The sequence below is a fragment of the Vicugna pacos genome, chromosome 5, assembly GCF_048564905.1.
Source record: "Vicugna pacos chromosome 5, VicPac4, whole genome shotgun sequence".
Taxonomy (NCBI): Eukaryota; Metazoa; Chordata; class Mammalia; order Artiodactyla; family Camelidae; genus Vicugna; species Vicugna pacos.
Window position 1 is genome coordinate 57,086,763 of NC_132991.1, and position 20,322 is coordinate 57,107,084.

At 38.0% G+C, this 20,322-nt stretch overlaps 1 protein-coding gene across 6 annotated transcripts in view; it reads left to right on the forward strand.

The window, feature by feature from the left end:
• The window catches only part of GULP1 (GULP PTB domain containing engulfment adaptor 1), a 231,510-nt gene that overhangs the window by 92,015 nt on the left and 119,173 nt on the right, over positions 1-20,322 (forward strand). Inside the window, exon 1 of one of the 6 annotated variants that reach the window (XM_072961280.1) lies at positions 1,442-1,587. The exons of the other annotated variants lie outside the window; for them this stretch is intronic. The gene's annotated coding sequence lies outside the window, so the exon portion shown is untranslated. Of the gene's footprint in view, positions 1-1,441; positions 1,588-20,322 lie in introns of those variants that run through there. 6 annotated transcript variants of the gene reach the window in all.

The following is a 20,322-nucleotide window of genomic DNA, read 5'->3' on the forward strand; positions in this document are numbered from 1 at the left end:
TTCAATCCCCTTTCCCCTGGTAACCATTACAATGGGGTTATTTCTTGAGAGATCAGTTTATCCCTTTTATGTACCTTTTGGATTTTTAAATTCTCTGACATTGTCTGTAAATAAAAAAAATGAATAATTAAAAAATCTATACCTTTATCTTATGCACTAATTATGACTAAATGTCAAAATAACTATTTGGGGGCTAAATCATATTAGTGGGTTATTGTATTTGCTGAGAGATGTTCCTATTTCAGTTTGCTTTTTAAACACTAAATTTATTTTAACATAGTAAAATAAGTTTAAGTTAGTATTGTTTTATAAGGAAAATATTTTTAGTTATTGACTGATTTTTATATGCTTCTAGTTGGTAACCAGTTTTTATCATATGTCTACTTTACTAAATTCTGTCATTTTCTTTACAAAGAAGCTATACAGATATATTTTTAATTGGAATATTAACTACAGCTCTGTATCCATTTGACAAATCATTTTTATGACTTATTAATATGATTCTAGCCAGTAAGGCACTTATTCTAAAGCATAACACTTCAGTAATCTTCACTGGAAAAAAAAATAATGTGTGTATTTTTTAGAGCTTAATTTAGCAAAAACTAAGTGAAGGATTTGACAGATAAGATGCTCGCCCTCCCAGGGTGTTCAAAAGAATGCTAAAGCTGGAAAGGCTAAATATGTCAGTAGCTTGGCAATTCCTCTGAGAACTTGATACTATTAATCATTAAAAGCAGTTCTTGTAATATGTCAGGGGCTTATAATTTTGTTCTATCCTAAAATTATATTTGTGACAGGAAAGTGATTTCAATTTCTTTTATTGAATATATGTACATTTCTTAATCACACAATGACAGAAATAGTTCTGGTCTCTTCAAAAAATAAACTTTATATAATTAGAGTAATTTATAATTTCTTAAGTGGAATTAATTTGCAAGACTGTTTTAAAATTATAAAACAGGATTCTAACAGTGAAAAGGTGGTGTTTACAACTTCTTTGTAACAAATTATAATTCTTGGTTTTATGGAATATTATTATATCAAGAGTAAATATGGTATCATGTGCAATAAATCTTGCGATGTTGGAATGCAGTGTTTAAATATGACTTTCAGTAATATTTAAGAACTTAAAGTTCACTTGCTTCATTTCATAGTCTCAAATGACTTTGCAAATAACTGATTTCTTGATGTAGATTAATATGATCCTGAGAATTTTCTCCATATAGTCCATTGGAGCTTCTGATAGAAGTAAATCTAGGGAAATTGTGTATTTGGCAGACAAGAGTTAAGGGTACATTTGGGGGACTTTTTTTTTTTTTTAAAGACTGCAGCATGAAGACCACTATGGTTTCTGTATCTCAGGGCTAGCTGGAATGATCTCTAATAGAATCTATTTCATCTAAGATTAAAGCAACTTGATCTCAGAAGACTGCAGGATTATATACATATATATATATCTGTTCCTGAAATGTAGCCCAGATAATGAAAAGTTGAATGGTGATTCCTGGGAGTGGCTTTTGGAAGAGTCCCGTGATAATCTGGAGAATGTGACACTTACTCTTCTGCCCTAACACACTTCAAAGAAAAGTAAGTTTGGATGAAATGTTAACATCTGTCTAAATTCTTTGTCATTGTGAAACAAGTCAGAGAAAAAAGATGGTTGCAACTAGAGAAGAAAGAACAGATGATCCTAGAACTTGCCCTCAGAAAAGGAGTATCTGAATGGGGTGAATTAAAGCTGCAGTTGAAGCCGGTTTTCTGATTGCCAGTCCATCTCTTTTATCACGAGCCTAAGAAAGCACAAGATTGTTAAAACCTGGAAGGACATTCCTATTGAGTCCTGAAACTGAATGTTACGCAGTGAGAATTAAAGCAAAATGCTTTAATTATTTCAGAACTTCCCCCAAGATAACATGGAATGAGTCCAGCCACTCTCAGTTAAAAGTGAATTGCACGGTTTGCAGAGTGATCAAACCAAACCAAGGTGCTCCAGTGCTGTGTTTCAAGAACACTGCTGATTTATGAAGCCCTATTGCAGGAATCTTTTGCCCATCACATGACCAATTAATAACTAATAATATTAATTATGAAAAAGAAATGAAAGAGGTAATCATCTAAAACAAAGTGGGAAAGATACTTCGATAATTTTATTGAATGTCTATTGCCAGTTTTGAAAAATTTTGTAAGCATTGTGTTTTCACTCTTTTAAATGAAATTCTTTCTGTGCAGCTTTCCTCCTCTCCTCCTTCCTTCTCTCCCTCTTGTCCTCTTTCTTCCCCCTTCTTTCTTCTGTTCTTCCTTTGGGATGCCTTTTTGGGGTGACAAAAATATTCCGTATAAATATAATTAGATTATGATGAGGGTTGCACAACTTTGTAAATTTTCTAAAAAACCATTGAATTGTACATTTTAAATGAGTGAACTCCATGGTATGTAAATTACGTATCAAGTAAACAGTTTTTACAAAGTGAGATGCCAGCCGGAGGTTAACTGAGGTGACTGGACTGGAGTAAGTAAAGCGCAAGGACAGCAGGTCTTTTCTCAGATTGACGACCGCAAATCACAAGGCTAGACACTCCGTTTCAGGACTCGATTGGTAAGTCCTTTCAGGTCTTAACAATCTTGTGCTTTTTAGTCTTGCGACGGAAGATATGGACCGACAATCAGAAAACTGGCATCAGTTGCTTTAATTCACATGTATCAATTTGTGGACTTTGTGTCCTGCATCCTGGGAAGGGAGAGAGTTTTTAAAATCTACTAGGTTTGATTCATTCTCAAGTAAATGCCAGATCACCATGGTGAAGATTGAGCTTTTGAAAAAGTATAATTTCTATTTTTGAAAAACTTCTGGATGCCTGGAAAACATTTTTTGTCTATACCAGGACATTTTTCAAAATGCTTAGCAGTTAAACACCATTGTAAAACTGGGGCAGCAGAGAAAATCCAGGCAACGTGTGACCTTACACAAATACAAGGCTGTTTTGTTTTTGTTGTTCTGTAAAGCAGTGTCAATTTGGTTGTTTTTTTGCCTCATCTCACCCGTTATGACAGAAAATTCCTTTCCCCATTATCTCTTATGGCATGGCATGGCTGCTTTTTAATAACTGTGAGTGCTTCTCAGGGAGAGCAGGGAGCTTTTAAAGCAGTGGGCTCATTGGATAATAAAGGATTGTTGTTTTGTTACATGTTTGCTCCAACTACTGCTGTTTTCTAAAATTATCCAGTAGTTTCTTTGCACTCTACTTTCTGTACTGGAAGTTGTCTAGATACTCTTAAGTTTCTGGAATAGCTCAGGTGACCTTTGTTAGCACGAAGGAAGGTGCGTTTTACCACTTTTTCCCAGTGGTACTTATATGGTGTAATTTATTCAAATTAGTTAAAAATAGCAAAAAAATTATTATAGAATATCTAGAGAATTAGTTCATATTTATTCAACTGTGCTATTATTTGAAAAAATTTTTCACTTCATTTTAAAACACTGTTCCTTTGTAAAATATGAATGTATCCAATCTTAATGAAAGTTTGGTTTTATGGAAGTTTGACTTAATGGAAACAATTGTTTAAAATGAGAATTCAAAGGACCTTACTGATTATGTGGCCTCACTTCCTCATTGACAAAGAGTAGATTTGTGCTTTGAAAGAAGACCTTCGATTTCCCCCATTTAAAAACTTTAAATCAATAGCAGTCATTAATAGATTTGTCAGCTCTACTCCTGTAAAAATTATGAAATTTTTAATACGTGGAATCCAAACTAACAGAGTTTATATTTTAACTTGGAATATTTGTGCATGCATGTGTGCATGCACACATGTGTATTGTGTTTACAGAGGGATGTAGGAGTTAATACAGTGATAAAATGTCAATATGCCAAAGTGTATTTTTTTTTAAACATTTTTTTTACTTAAAGTTCAGGTTGAAAAGATGAAGGGTTATCGTCTCCAGCCCTTTGTTGTTGGTACTTCTGTCCACCATCAGTCAGTCACTCATCAATCAGTTAACTGTTTTTTTTGACTGTCCCATATGTGTCAGGCTTGGGGTTAAAACCATACGGAAGGCACAACTTCTGCATTTGAAAATTTTTTCAGTTTAGTGGTGTGCAAGCATGTATGAATTAATAATTTCAAATACAGTGAGAAAGAACACGTGATGTGTACAGAGGGAGTGACCATCTTTTGTGGAGTGGAGCACTCATGCATGCTTAATGTGGGAAAAAGCTTTAGAAGCAGAGGGGCAGGTAGGGCTAAAGAATGGAAGTGTGAAGGATTCGAGCAGGAGAATCGAAAGTCACATCTTGTGGGGAGGGTATAGCTCAGTAGTATTGTTTGTCCTTAGTATACTACACAAGGTCCTGGGTTCAATGCCCAGTACCGATAAATAAATAGATAGATAGATAGGTAGGAAGATAGATAGATAGATAGATAGATAGATAGAATTACCTCCCCCCAAAGAAAATCACATCTTCATTTTTAGAAATATAGTTCTAATTGCTTTTTGCTTTCATATGGAAAAAACCTCAAGTAGAGCTAAGTAACTGTTCATTCTTTTTATTCAAAAGTAAAGTGTTGAATCTCTTTCTTTATATTTTTTTCTATAATTTTATATTTCTTGTGTCAAATAATTCAAAAATATAAAAAATTCATTCACAGTGTAAACATTGAATACCTTCTGAACACACTTACTTCCTTGACCTTCATTTCTCTTTCTTTACTTTTCTATCAGTCATGTGTATATCTTTTAAATATTGTACTTATTTCTCTCAAAATTCCCCAGATTCCTTTTAATAACTTCAGTCCAGAATTCATCAGGTTTTATTTAAAGTGCTAATTAGTGATAAACTTAACTAGGAATTTGTTCTTATCAATGGCTTTTTGAAACTTAATAAATGTAGGCATATTAATTGGTTAATTTCTAGGAACAAATTCAGTTGTTATACTTGTACAAATACGTATATATGTGTATATGTACAGATAGTCATATGTATAACACATACACCACACACGTACCACACACACACACACAGATAATCTGTGTATGATTTATGTATATACTCATAAATTCATTCTTGGAAGTAAATGATAGGCCATCCCTTCAACATTTTCCTATATGAAATTTAATAATAGAAACTGATTTTAGACTTACTTTTCACGCTATATTATGAAACTCTGATATATTTTTTAATTGAATTGCGTACGTGCACATCTCTTTCAAATATAAGCATTCAAATTAAATAGGTAATTTCAATAAAATATTATTAACCAATATTGAACTCAGGCAGGAATTTCGATTTAGAAAAAAATCCTTGCAGCACATTAAAAAGAAATTGTCTTAACTGTCACTGAAAGTACCTTTTTTTTCCTAAGCCTTTTCCAGGGCACATGGGTTACAGGCTGTAATAAGACTCTTTCTTACTTGTGACTACTCTGTGCCCGTGCTAATTAGAGGCACTGACCCTATAAATGCACTGTTTGTGTCTCTGCTGCTTCAGTTTCCAGACCCCTGGACTCTTCAAACATCTCTTTGACCTCCTTTCTGAGAATTACTGCCTAGAAGATGAGTTGTTCACAAATCAGGTAGAGAGTCAGGTTAATCTTTAGTACTATAAGGTTTGCTTTTCAAAAGTCAACCATGGATGGCTTCTTTTTCTTAGCTGTTTCCAATTTATTCATTGCTCCTGAGGATGAAAGAAAAGTCAGGTTTTACCAGCTGAGAGTGAGTTTTTGAGAAACTATTTGCTTATAATTGCACCCTACTTTTATATAGCACTACATGCAAAGAACCCAGTAAAGTATTGATATTATTTATCCCATTTTAAAGATAAGGAAATATCTTTATTCCTTTAAAACCATTGAATGTGTTTGTGGAAAAAATTTATTCCCACTTTATAACACTAGTGACAGAAATTAAATTCCAAACAATGTATGACTCTCCCTTGGCTGTATAGGTAATGATAGCAAGAATTAGAACCTGTTTTTATCTATTCCTAAGGTAGTATTCTTTCTCCTACACAACGCTGCTTACACATACATGCCTGCTTCATTATCTTTAAATAAAACAGTGGATTCTTCCAAAGATTCCCTATGACCTGATTGCATTTTAAGAGTACCTCATCCTTTTAAAACATACTTTTAGAGATTCCTGAGAATTATTCTAAATTTTAAAAATGTGATGAAAAACAAAATTTCCATTCTAATCAGCATTTTCTAGCTCCCTATAATTTTAGTAACTCAAAGTCAGTTAAAAGTATTATTGTGAAAAATTTAACAAGTCAAAATCATTTTCATGAGTTAACAGAAATAAAAATGTTCATGATTAGTTAGCATTTTAAAGTGGAGAACTGAATTGAAAATAGCACTTTTAAAATTTATTTTTTACCTATTTTCAGACTTCTATGTTTCTACTTTTAAAATATATACATTTTTGTGTGTATATATGTACGTGTGTATACATATACACACTGTATATATGTATATGTATGTGTGTATGTACATATGTATGTATACTTGAGTTTCATTCCTTCTGAAAGGACTTTTTTTTTCAAGTAAAGTGAAAGCAAGTTTATTTAGAGAGACACACACCTCAGAAGGGAAACTGGCTTAGGAGATACATACTCCATAAGCAGAATGTGGGCCATCTCAAAGGTGAGAGGGAGAGATGCCAGGGATCTTTAGTTTAGAATAAAAATAGACACACTCCGTAGACATAATGCTGCGGTCTGTCTCAGAAAGCAAGAGAGAGAGAGCAGCCATGGGGTGTAGAGTTGTTCGGTTTTATGGGCTCAGTAACCTCATATGCTAATGAGTTGGAGGATTATTCCAACTACTTTGGGGAAGGGGCAGATATTTCCAGGGATTGGCCCCCAGCCCACTTTTTGACCTTTTATGGTCAGCCTTGGAACTGTCATGGCTCCTGTGGGTGCACCATGTGGCTCAAGGTCTATCGGAAGTCGAAATCTCCTGCCATCTTGGTTCTAGCCAGTTTGTCCTGTCCTCAGTTGCTGTGCCATTCCTTCATTGATTGTGTCCTGCCCCCTTTCCTCCTGTCTCATTCCCCACTCAGAGATTTTACTACCATAATCTTATGGGGAGCAGAGGGGGGACAATCCATCTTCTGTAGCTACTTCAGGGCTGGTAGGGGCATTGACCCTGCCTGTCAGGGAGTAAAAAATCTCTGGATGCCTGATCTAGGGGTCCCAGGGGCAAGACAGCTTCTTGTTTTGAGTCAGATGGCAGTATGAGCTGGAATCCTTGCATAGCCATCATCTTGATGTGGAACTGTTGTAACTGCTTCCATATTGTTCCTATGAATCTTCTTGAAGTTGAAGCACTTCTGGAACAGCACCAGAGTACGACAATAACTATAACGACAAAAGACTTCAAAAGGCATGCTTAAATACTGAATTGCACAGCCTAAAAGTTGAGAGTTACTGTTGACTGAAATAAATGTGCAGCCTAAAAGTTGAGAGTTATGTTTTATTTGGTGGGAGGACCCGAGCAGGGATGACAGCCTCTCAGATGGCTCTGAGGGACTGCTCTGAAGAGGTCGGGCAGGAACTAGGATATATAGGAGCTTTTCAGCAAAGACCAGGTATTTGGAACAATAACAGATTACTTTTTATCTAAAGAAAAGCAGGCATCTCAAGTTAAATAATTTAGCACTTTTCTATGTATGGGAGGAAGTAAACATTTGGGCTCACTGAATTCATTCCTTTGACCAGCACCTAGCTATCTAGGGCCAGTATCTTGTCCTTTATTATTCTGAATCCCCTCAGAGGGCACCTCTGTGAGTGGCTGCAGAGGCTGGGCTGCAAGCTTGTCTTCACTGGGGGACGGTGGCAGAGGCTTATGACTTAATGGCTTCAGCATTCTTTGTTTACTGATATGGTTTGCAGTATTTTTCATTCACACAATATAGTCAATAAAGAAACTTGGTTGTTGATTCAGCAGCATTGTATATAACCAACAGCACTATAACTCACGTCTGAATAAAGCTTAGTTTATAAACATTAAAAAAAAAGAAAAAAAAGAAACTTGGTCACAATCACCAGAATTAACATACTAAATAATCCTAGTTAATTTACTGTTTCTGTAAGATGCCTCAGGGTTCCTCTTCCACAAACCTTCCACAACTTTCTGTGTCCATATTATTTTGTTCCTTATTTTCTTTCCATTCAGAAGCAACTGGCTTTAGGACAACATTTGCTTTCTTCTCCCTTAACAAAGTCCTTATACTTTCTTTTACTGAAAACACACATCTTACTTTCTGGCATCGTGAAATGTTTCCCTTATTCATTTTGTAGCTTTAATTTTACATTCCTTCCTAAATACAACAGAAGTATTATACGTAACATTAATGACTCTAAAGACATGTCTATTTTAATCAAACCGACAAGCTTAAGCTAGCTTTAATACTAGTTATCAATTCAGTACTGAATATTTTCCAAATCACACGGACCTGAAATTAATTTTGGCCAGTTTCTTTTATATTTCTGAGATATTTACATAAGCGCTTAATTTCTTTTAGCCAATTAATGCTCTTTTACAAATTAATTTTAGCAATACCACATTATCTACAACAGACACACAGATATGTACAAACATACAAACACAGAGACCTCATAGTTCCCATTTCAAAATTTTAGCCATGAATCGTGTTCAACAATATAAGACTAATCAGTTACAAGAGGTTGGATTTAAATTGAATTTCTGGCAGATGGAAGAAATCAAAGTCACATGTCTAGGTAGCTAAACCCTTTTAAATAATATTTATGGAAAGAACACAAAATTTCTATTTATCCTCAACAAGTCAAGCTCCAAGTTACTTATCCCCTTTCTTGAAATTTGCATCCTAAAAAGATGAGGAGATAAGAGTTTCTGGAGAAGACCTGGTGAAACATATGCATCTCAAAGGCTTGAGAAAGGCAAGTTCCTTCTAGGATGACTTTGTTCTCTTAAAGCCAGAAAAAGATTTGTTGTTGTTGTTGTTGTTTTGATACTCACAAGTTTCTTAAGATAAGTAGGGGAGGTTTAGGGAGTGGTAAAAAGATTGGAGGGCTTTCGATTATTTCTGGAGCCACACCTCTGGTCCTGTAAAGACTAGATTTGAAACACTTTGGAAGATCCTTCCGGGGTTTGAGAAATTCTGTAATTATGGACCTCAGTTCAGCGTTTGATGTGAAGAGGCTTGCCTGTAGCCTCAGGTGGTCTCATTTCTAAAGGGAGCCTGACAGTAGTAGCTCTGCCAGGGACCTCAGTGTCCCAGACAGCAGGGGTCACTAGGGTGGACGAGAGACCGCCTCTGGCTTGGGACTGAGGCAGGCTCCCATAGCCGAGAGCAGTCGTTGTCCTTGGTGGGTGCTTTCCCTATTAAGGGTCTCTGTACTGGACTATTGTGTGGAATTTAGAGAGCAAGTCCCTTCCCAACAAGGGGACAGGATACTCAGGCATGAGCAGAAACTGATGTGCAGAGGTAAAATTTTCTAGCAGGCAGCTAAGGGGAGGGGGGTGGTGAATCTCTTCGTTTTGGGGCTTTCCATCAATCCCCGTTATTGTACAGGATTGAGAGGACAAGGGTCCAGGGAAACAAGTCAGAAGAGACTAGGCAGCCCCCGTATCTAATAAGAAAACAACTTTCCTACCTGCCATATCAAGGGTTACCCGAGGCTCCTCTGGAGAAATGACCAGCTGTCCTTTGGGAGCCAGGAAGGGTCCTGGGCCTGTCAGTCTTCGGTCCTCTTGGTCATCACTGGCTTGAGAGCTGCAAGCCCCCTCCGGGACGAGGGAAGTCCCACCTCCAGTGGCCTTGGTTTCACGTCGGGCAGGGGTGGACTTTCCCCATACAGAGAGAATTGGACTTCCAGTGGCCTTTCTGGCCGAACTTAAAACAGTTCCCTTCTCAGTGAGACAGTGGCTCCAATCAGGTGTCCTGGATCCTGTCCTCAACATGGGTCTTCACAAGCAAGGATAACCCTGAAGTGGTGCAGGGATTAGCCTGCCGCTCAAAGTTGTGCCTTTTGCTGTTGTCCCTGAGTCCTTTTTGCCTCTTAACTCTGTAGTTTAATGCTCCAAGTGCCAGATCCCTGAGCTGATTCATGGCGGTCTGGGATCTCTAGCTGCCCAGACGGGCATTAGGGCTGGATGGCCCTGAAGATCTTCCGAAGTGTTTCAAATCTAGTCTTTACAGGGTCAGAGTTGAGGGAGTAGGAGTTTCTGGTTGTGGAGCTCAGGGAGGGGTACTCACAAGGGGTCACAAAACGTCAGGCTTCTGTAGGGGAAAAAGGTGCTTTGAATGGGCGTGAGCTACACACACCCAGCAGGAGTGCTTTAGACCTGAATCTTAGAATAGGGGCAGGAGCATTTGGATGTGTGGGGCTTCCCCCCATTTACCTTCTCTTTTACAAAATAGGCCCAGCTGCAAGATGGTATTGTAATTCAGTGACCCAGGGGGAGAAAAAGTGACCAGAGTCCCTGGGGCCTAAATCCTTCAGAGAAGGAGGGAGACCTAGGCCCTGAGTCAAATAAATTAGATTACTTTTACCTGTGAAAGAAAAAACAAATAGAGCTGAAGGGTGGGGCTGGAGCACCACAAAGCAGAGGCAGCAATACAAGGCAGACTCTCCCCTCAGGGTGTGTCTTTGTGTTTTTTAGGAGGGGTAACCCTTCACAGAAGGAAGAGAGGTAACACCCGACCTGCTGGCCAAGCAGGCAAGGAGGCTCAGGTATCAGTAGACAGTCAAGAAGTCAGGAGAGGAGGACATAAGAGAAATCCAGGGAGAAGAGGGAAGGTGTACAGCCACAAAACTTCCCAGAGCAGAGAGAAGATGGTAGAAAGGTATACAATCTGCAACTTCCTGGAGGGGCAAAGAAGTTCTGGCTGCATTTCTGATGTGGAAAGGTATAGAGGCTTATAGGGTGGGGGAGGGGACTAAAGATGGTGATAATATTGGGGCTGAGGTCTTTTGTCTGGGGCTTGTGTCCCTCTAGAGATGCCTTTAGAGGGGGCTTTTGCATAGCCTGAATGGGTCTCAGCTGGCAAGTTTCCTGACATATGACTTGCATAGTACCGGGTTCTCTCTTAGGGTCATTAAGTCCTAAACATAAGATCTAACTGTAGGATGGTGTTGTAGTTGAGGATTCCATTTTCTGGTCAGGTCTCATCGTCCTCGTTTATATTGGGTCCAGGTTGTATTACAAAAGATGAGCTTTTTCGTTTTAAAGAATCTAGAGAAAAACGTCCCAGTGACTCAGAGTGCACCCAAGGAGTCCTTGGGGATGGGGGAGGTGTTTCCCATTGATCCTTCAGGGAGCGAATGCTCCTGCATCAGAAAGGAGCACTAACTTAGGAGGCCCCGTGGGGACTCCACAAGACAGGACTAGTTCCAGGCGTCCCAGTCCACCTAGTCCCACCGACCCTGGCCAGTGAGCGGGTAATAACCCCGCCACATGGCAAGTCCTAGTGACTGCCAGCGTCTTGGGCTCCCTTGTCCCCTCCTGGGTCTGCAGTACCCAAGATGAGCAACCTTCCTGAAGGTTTCTCTGTGGACTGCCTGGCCGGTGATTAATCCTTGTGTTTCAGAGCCTATTCCTCTGGAATGGACATCCTCAGAGTTCCAGGACCTGTTTAGGTCTCAACTTCCCTTCTCAGAAAGGGTGGTCAGTTTTTGAAAACAGGCATTGGCCATTAAGGGAAGTGATGTGTAAAAGCTTCTCTTCTCTCTTCCCTTTTGTGGGCAGTGCCACTGGGCCTCGGTGCACCCCATCCTCCTACACGTACCCCATCCAGCAGACATGGGGCGGGTGCAGGAGTGAGTATGGCAGTACAAGGTGGAGGCAGCGTGTCTGCACTTAGGGTAATGGAGGACCCGGCAACACTGTGAGGATACGCCCAGCCGTGCAACCCAGGGAGGCAACCCTGGCAGCAATGGACAAGGGTCACCTCTAAGACATGTATCTGAAGAGTATGGCCATGTGCTTGACCTGGCTTTGGTGCAAGCTGCCTTGAGCTGCCCTTCCTCGACAGGGTGATGTGAGGGTAGGTCATGGATGAACCCCAATTCATGAAGGGGGCAGACTAGGTGCATACACCATGTGAGGGCAGAAGATGGTGGCCCCAGCAAGATGGCGCCCCAGACACGATGGCCCCAACCACATGACGCAGAATGGTCCCTTCTCCCAAAACCCGAGTACACCCGTAGACCACTTGCAGCATGAGGGAGCTCCCAAAGGAATCTCAGTGACTACAGCCACACTGAAAACTTACAGTCTAAGTGAGGCTCCCATGGTTCAGGTCCCTAGCCGCTTGTGAGAATGCCTGGTAATCTTGCGTAGCATTTCCTCACAGTCCTGGTGCGTAGGCAATAATGAGCGCTAGACCCAGCCACAAGGTGGGGAAATGCCTAGCAAATGTTTTCCCCCCTATTTCCAGTAAAGTAAGGCGCAAAAGTAAGAGTGAGCCAGGGATGCAGAGAGGAGATGTGTGCGAGAGAGACAGACAGAGAGATGGCCCTCTCAAGTGCAAAGGAGGCGAGAGGCTGAGACCTGCCCAGTCCTCCTGGCTGGCTGCTCCAAAGATGTTGCTGGAGAATAGGTTCCTGCCTCATGCAGGGAAGAATTCAAGAGCAAGGCATAGTTAAGTGAAGGCAAGTTTATTTAGAGAGATACACACCTCAGAAGGGAAAACAGCTTAGGAGATAATCCATAAGCCGAATGTGGGCCATCTCAAAAGGCGAGAGGGAGAGAGGCCAAGAGGTGTGGGGTGTTTGGTTTAAAGTAAAAATGGACACACACTCCATAGACCAAGTGCAGGCCATCTCAGAAGGCAAGAGAGGGTAACTGAAAGGAATTCTTTAAAGTCAGGGGCAGCTTTGCCTCGATTCAGGGTATTTTGGTGTTTCATTTACTGTAGGTATTAAAAAATAATTGTGTCCTCTTAAACGTGCAGCTATTGGAGGCGTCGTTCTCTGGCCTTGTAACATAAAGTCTTTCTGTTAAATTAAAATGTCAAATGTAAAGTTGAGTAGCTGAGAATGTTTGAATTGATGACAAAGAGGGCTACTAACTAGCAATATGAAATGTATCTGTTAGAAAATTCAGCTGTTTTATTCTTTTAAAATGTTATATGTGTACATTTCATTATATAAAAAATACTTTCTCAAAATTACTAATAGCAGTTGAATTGAGTTCACTATAATAATTGTAAATTGCTTTTAGTTTTTATTATGAAAAATTGCAGACATATGCAGAGGTTCACCGTAGTGTAATGAACCCTTATGTATTCACCACCCACCTTCAGCAGTTTCCATGCACGGCCATTCAATTCCTCCATGTGCTGTGTCCTTTCCCCTCTCTTAATATTGTTTTGATGCAAATTCCAGCATTGTCTCATTTCATCCACAAGTATTTCTGTGTGAATCTCTGAAAGATAAAACTATTTTAAAATGTAATTATTGTGCCTTTATCTCATTAAAATAATTAATAATAATTCTCTAATAGCACCAATAACTAGACATGTTTAAATTCCCAATTGTCTCATAAACATGTTTTCAATGTGCTTGTTTTAAATATAACTACTATTCCTTAACACGTTCATAATGTACAATTTTTCATGTGTCTTTTCAGTCTCTTTTAATCAGTAATTTTCTCTTTCAACCCTCTTTCTTTTTACCCCACGTAACAAATAAATGTTGAAGAAGCCTGGTCCTTTGGGCTTAGAGTTTCCTGCCATCTGGATTTTAATGACGGCATCCCTGTGGAGTAGTTTAACATGTTCCTCAGTTCTCTGAATTTTCTGTAAAATGTTACTTGGATATAGAGGTTTGATCAGAATTGGGTTTGATTTTCTTTTGGCAAGTCTGTTTCCTAGGGGTGTAGTGTTCGTTCATCAGGAGTTATGTAACTTTTGCTTATGCCTCTTGATGTTAAGCAGCCACTGATGCTCAGTGGTTCCACTAATTTATTAGGGACTGAAAATGAATATTCCAATTCTATCATTACTTTTATACTTACTAGCAAGATACTTCTAAAGAAAAACCTGTCCTTCATCTGCTGTTGGCTTAACTAATGAAATAGCTAAATAGGAAAGTCAGTAGAAATGGTTGCTTCTTTTCCCTTTATTTGCTGACTTTCAAAATAATGAATTTGTTGTCTAGCATTTTTCAGTGTTGAGTGATGTGTTGCTATTATTCTTACTCTTACTAGCTCGTGGATTTAGACATTTGACATGTTTTAATCCATTGTAGTTATTCTAATCGATGATAGATTTTTGACTGGGGTCTCTTCAGCCTTGTACATAGACTCTGTACAGTTCCTGTTGTAAACACTGAATCAGCCGTTTGTCCAAGCAACTTTGATTCTTTAATGGGAAATGGTGTTTTTAAGACCAAAACTTGGATTCCAGGGTGCTGCTCATTGCTACTGGAGTTGGTTGTTTTTAACCTTACGATATTCTGTTTTTGTAAAAAGATTAAAATCTGTCATGAGTTTACATTTCTTGTTCCAGTTTGAAATCAGGACTGTAGAGTTTTTACTTAACTATTTCTGCTTTATGTATGCATCTCCTTTCACCTACATTATATTGTTCTCAACAACAAGGAAGATAATTGAATATCACGTTATTCATTATATTCATTTATATGCAAAAGAGACTCAGAACGACAATCCAACCCTAGCCCACCTATGTGATTACTGAAACGAGTTAAGTTTTGTTTGCACTTCCTTTTGTCCTTATGATACATCCCCTTAAAGATATTAGGTCACATTATTCTGTTTTAGAGTCACATGAAATAGCTCCTGTCTGTGGCTAAACTATCACCGAGATACATATATAGGATCATATTTTTCATTTTATTTTCTATTTTCAGAAATTACCCTTTTAAAATTTAATTTTGCTTCATAATTTAGTAAAAATTTACCTATTTTCAAAATTCAATCTATTAAACAATATATACTTAAGAAGACTGGCCCCAAGCTTTGTCCTCTCCAGCCTGCATCCTTTTCTCATTATAGGTAAGAAGTAGGGTCCAGGAATTATGGCATAATCTTTTTTGTTGCTGTTGTAAATGGGAAGTTTCTATTGTACAGAAGTGTTTCAAGAGTAAGTCTGAAGAACTCCATATAATCTTCACCTAGCTTTTCATTTGTTGAAATTTTACTGCGTTAGGCATATATCATTTTTCTCTTTCTTTCTCTCTCCTCTCTTTCTCTATATGTATATATTATATGCACACATATGTATATATACATGCATATATATATATACATATGTACATCCACTTTATAGTACATAATAACACGCACATAAATACAAATTGCTTTCCAGAACCATTTGAGATTAAGTAGCAGACATGCTGTCCCATTACCCCTTATTATTTCAGTGACTTTCTCCTAAAAACTAGACCATACTCCTTTATAACCACAATATAGTCATCAAAATCACAAAATTCTCATTGAATTCCATCATCTCACTCACAAGCTCTATTCATGTTTGGCTGTTAGTCCCAATAGTATCCTCCAAGATCCAGTTAAGGACTGCATATTACATTTAACCCTCTCTTTAATTTCTCAGTGTGGAAAGTGACCAGTCTTCCCTTTTTCATGACCTTGACATTTTTTTTTAAGAATACAGGATACTTTGTAGAATCTCTCTCAGTTTGGGTTTGTCTGATGTTTTCTCATGATTAGATTCAGGTTATGCTCTTTTTTGGCTTGAATACCACCAAAGCAATGCCGCGTTCTCTGCATCAGGAGCCACGTGGTATCTTTATGTCCCACTTCTGGTGATCATTTTCTCCACTTGGCTAATACAGTGTCTGCCTTATTTCTCTTCTGTACAGTCTGGCAATCAGAGTTTTCTGTAAATTAGTAATTAGTATTTTGGGAGATCTTCTAAAATCTTATGAATACCTTGATCTTCATCAAATCTCACCTTTAGTTTTAGCACTGATTACCCTTGTCTTAATTGGTTATTGCTAAGATGGTTGCCAGATGACGGCTTGTTAATTCCTTCATTCCTTCTATGTTGGCATTCTGCTATAAAGTACAGTTTCCTTCTTTGTAACTTACGTATTTATTTATATCACTATTGACTCATGGCTTCCTATGTTATGTTATTTAACGGTTTATAGTCTGTTACTATCATTATTTGTTTTGTTCTTTAGAATGTCTCAGTGGTAACCCTTTAGACTCCTGTGTCACTCTGACATATCTCCATCATTCTTTGAGCACTTTTTTTCTTCTTGGTGCAGAAGAGGCTCATCTTGTACTTTCTCTACTTCAGCCCTGGCATCAGCTATTTCTCCAAGACCCACCAGCACTGGCCTAGACAAAGAACCCACCTTTGGTTCCTGGCTATGCAGGAAGTGACTGGCTGGTCCCAGCCCAGCATGGTGAACATGTCAGTCTAGCCCTGAGTAAGCTCTTGGGCTAAACTGGGTCCTGACTTTATGAACCCTTTGCTTTATTTATGTTTTGTTTTATTCTCTTGTTTTCCTGCTATGGGTAATATCAGATCTCTTCTCTCTCCTCATTAACTCCCACATCTGACTCGAAGTAAATATTTTGCCATTAATGAATAAAAGACAATTAGCAAGCTCATTCTACATTTCTATAATTTCCTTGATTACATCCATTTTCAGCACTGTCCTGTATCTACACCACTCACTGTACATTCTACCCTGTACTTATCGTTTAGTCTTAGTTCTATGTGTGAATATGTGTCTTTTTTTAATTTCATTTTTACTTTTTGAGATGAAATTCACAGCATAAAAATGACCATTTTAAAGCATTAAATTTAGCATATTTAGTACATTTATGGTGTTCTTTAACCACCATCTCTATCAGGTTCCAAACATTTTCATTGCTTGAAAAGAAAAACCCCATACCTATTAGGCAGTCAGTTCTCATTCCCACCTCCCCCTAGCACCTGGCAAGCACCAATTTGCTTTCTGATTACTCATTCTAGATATTTCAAATAAATGAAATCATATAATATCTGGCCTTTTGTTTCTGATTTGTTTCGCTTAGTATAGTGTTTTCGAGGTTCATCCATACCATAGCATATATCAGTGCTTCAGTCCTTTTAATAACTAAATAATATTCCATCGTATCTATGTACCACATTTTGTTTAACCATTCACCCATTGATGAACATTGGGGGTTGTTTCCACCTTTTGATTATTATAAGCAGTGCTGCTCTGGGCATTTGCATCCAAGCATTTGAGTGATTGTTTTCAATTCTTTTGGGTCAAATCTTGGGTGATAAGGTAATTCTATGTTTAACTTTTGAGGAATAGTCAGACTGTTCCACAGTGGTTGCATCACTTTACATTTTTGCCAGCTGTGTCTCCATGCTCACGAACACTTGTTGCTATCTTTTTTAAAAAGTTATTATAGTGATTCTATTGAGTATGAAATGTATCTCATTATGGTTTTGATCTGCATTTCCCTAATGACTAATGATGTTGAGCATCTTTTCATATGCTTGTGGGCCATTTGTGTACCTTTGGAGACGTGTCTACTCAAGTCCTTTGACCATTTTTAATTAGGTTGTTTGTCTGTTCGTTGTCTGAGTTGTAAATGATATATTTAATGTTCGTCACTAGCCTTATGCAAATTGTTTCTTCAAGTTAGTTTGGCTGCCTGAAGGTGATGCCTCAGGAGGAGCTGCTTGGACTATTCCCTTAGTTCCCACAGGCAGACAGCAGTTGGTCTGCCTCTTCATATTTCAGAGTTATTTGCTTGCTCTTAAGTCATTAGCTGCCATTCTCTTTTCTTCAGTTGTCTTTTGCCATTAGCATTGTTGTCAAAACTTTGATTTCAGTCTGACTGTTTTCTTCTCTATAAATGCCTTGGAGTTTTTGCCTAGATTCCCAAGTTTGTTTGTTTGTTTGTTTCTCTCACTTTAAATTTGATTAGAATATGTCTTCTTGTTGCTCATTTTGGTGGCTTTGCCCAAGTATGCAGTGTGCTATTCATATGCGCATGTTTTTTGATAATGAAGTACTTCAAATCTGGCGATACATTTCTATTTCTAGCTCTATATCTTTAGCACTTGGCATATAGCTAAGAACTTAATAAAAACTGGCCATTCTGCCATAAAAATAACATGTCTTACTACTTACCTGGACCACAGCATTATTCATCATAGAGTTACCTTCTTTTATCAGATTGACCATACCATTTCTGCTAGGATGACTTTACTAAGAGGTCCTTATTTTTCATATGTGAAAACCACCACTGAATTATATTTTTCATATTATGCATTAATACTTGTTAACTGATAGGACGTGTATTATGAGGCAGTGTCCCTGAACCTTTTAAAGAAATGTAGAACTTACGCTTTCTAGGTTACATTTTGTTCCCTAAGAATGAAGAGCATTAAGAACTGAATTTTCTGATTTTTTTTGAAAGTGTTCTTCAGGCCTCTTTATTTTTTATAGTTTTTTTTCTTTTCTTTTCTTTTCTTTTTTAACTGGAGGCACTGGGGATTGAACCCAGGACCTAGTGCCTGCTACGCACGTGCTCTGCCACTTGAACTATACCCTCCCCTCCAGGCCTCTTTAAAATTCAGAGCCCACACGATCTAATTGGCAGTTACACATATCAAGTTGGAGTTAGAATTGATTATACATTGGTATCATTGTTTGTGAAATAGCATTTCTTTTTTCCACTTTGGCTTCAATATTTGCGTGGCAATCAAAGTGCTAAAGGTTGTAAGTTGTATCAGCATAAAAGAGAAAGGAGAAGTTTTAAAAAATTAACGCTTCAAAAGATTGTTTAGCAGTTCTGAGATCAAAGGTCAGCTACTAGTATCTTGTCTGTTATTATCCAAAAGCAGGTATTAATTTCACAGATGTGTACATCATGGTGCCTGTAGATCACCTGGGGAAACATACTTTCTGGCTGTCAAGAAATGTTTTGTTGGTTTTTGCGCCTCTGAGTAAAGGATTTAAAATTAAACATCCATTTCTATGGATTTTTTTGATGATTTTCTTCACTTTATAAATATTACATTTAATCTACCTTAAATAAAAATGTTTTATTATTTCAAGAAAATAAAATTATTCTAATTAAAAGCAAAAAGATTACAAGGTGATGCCAGAAGCTAAGGCTATATGAACAATAGTTTGTTAATAACAAATTATTAATTGATAAATGTAAAAAAAAAAGGAAGAAACTAAAATCTCAACAATTTAAACAACAAATAATACAGAGGATTTCTTTTAGGCTATCTAAAAAGTAGATCTTACTAAACACAAATATAGCTGAATCTGGCAGAGTCCAATCAATTGTGTAATCTTTATAACTTTATACTGACTCGAGTATTGTTAAACATTACGATAATTGTACTGCATAGTACTTCATAGACCAGGTCGGGAAGGGATCAAACCAACACGAAAAGTAAACATCAAGCATATTTAAGATGTCACACTCTGGTTTTTGTGGTTAGAGAAAAGTGGGACATGAGCTGCATTGCCACCCAGCTTCTTCCTTTGTTCTAATTAAAACCAGCCTCCAGTGTGAAGAAAACAAGAGAAACAGGGCTTTTGCTCTAAGATTGTATTTGTGAAAGTGTTTTTCCAAATCAATACTAATATTAGTACAGAACCGTAAAATATAATTGCTTAGAAAATGTCCAAAAGAGAAACTTTGACTCATAATTTACCCCCAGGTTCACTCCTCACTCTTTCCCTTCATGATCCTGAGCGTCACTATCTCATCTTTCCTCACATCTCCTGTAACCTACAATCCATCCATTAGTAAAAACTTTTGGCTCAATCCTCAAAATACATGCACAATTTTACCAATTTTTACTTATGCGTGGCTAACACCTTAGACCCAACTACCTTATTTTCATTTCCTCTGGGTCCCCAGTTGGCCTCCTCGCTTCCACTCTTGCACCACATTCCCTCCCCACAATGATCTATTTTCCATTTACTGTCAGTGATACTTTTAAATAACAAGTCAGGTTGTATCACCTTTTTTGCTAACTCTTTCCAGTGTCTTTGTGTTATACTTAGAACAGAATCCTAACTCCTTACGGTGTTTCCAAAGTCCTGCCACATCTGGCCCTGCTGCCCCCTGCTCCTGCACTTTCCTTCTTACCTATAGCCTGTGTACACTAGCTTCTCTTCTATTTTTCAAAATGCCAGACTTTGTTTTTCCTTCTAACTCTTCTTAGAAATCTCTTTGACTTACTGCCTCACTTCATTTAGGTCTCTACTCAAAGTCATCTTACCTTCCCTATCTAAACCTCCAATCTAAAATTGTGCCCTGATCCATCAATTTGTAACCCTTTACCCTATTTTTTATAGTACTTTTCACTGCCCA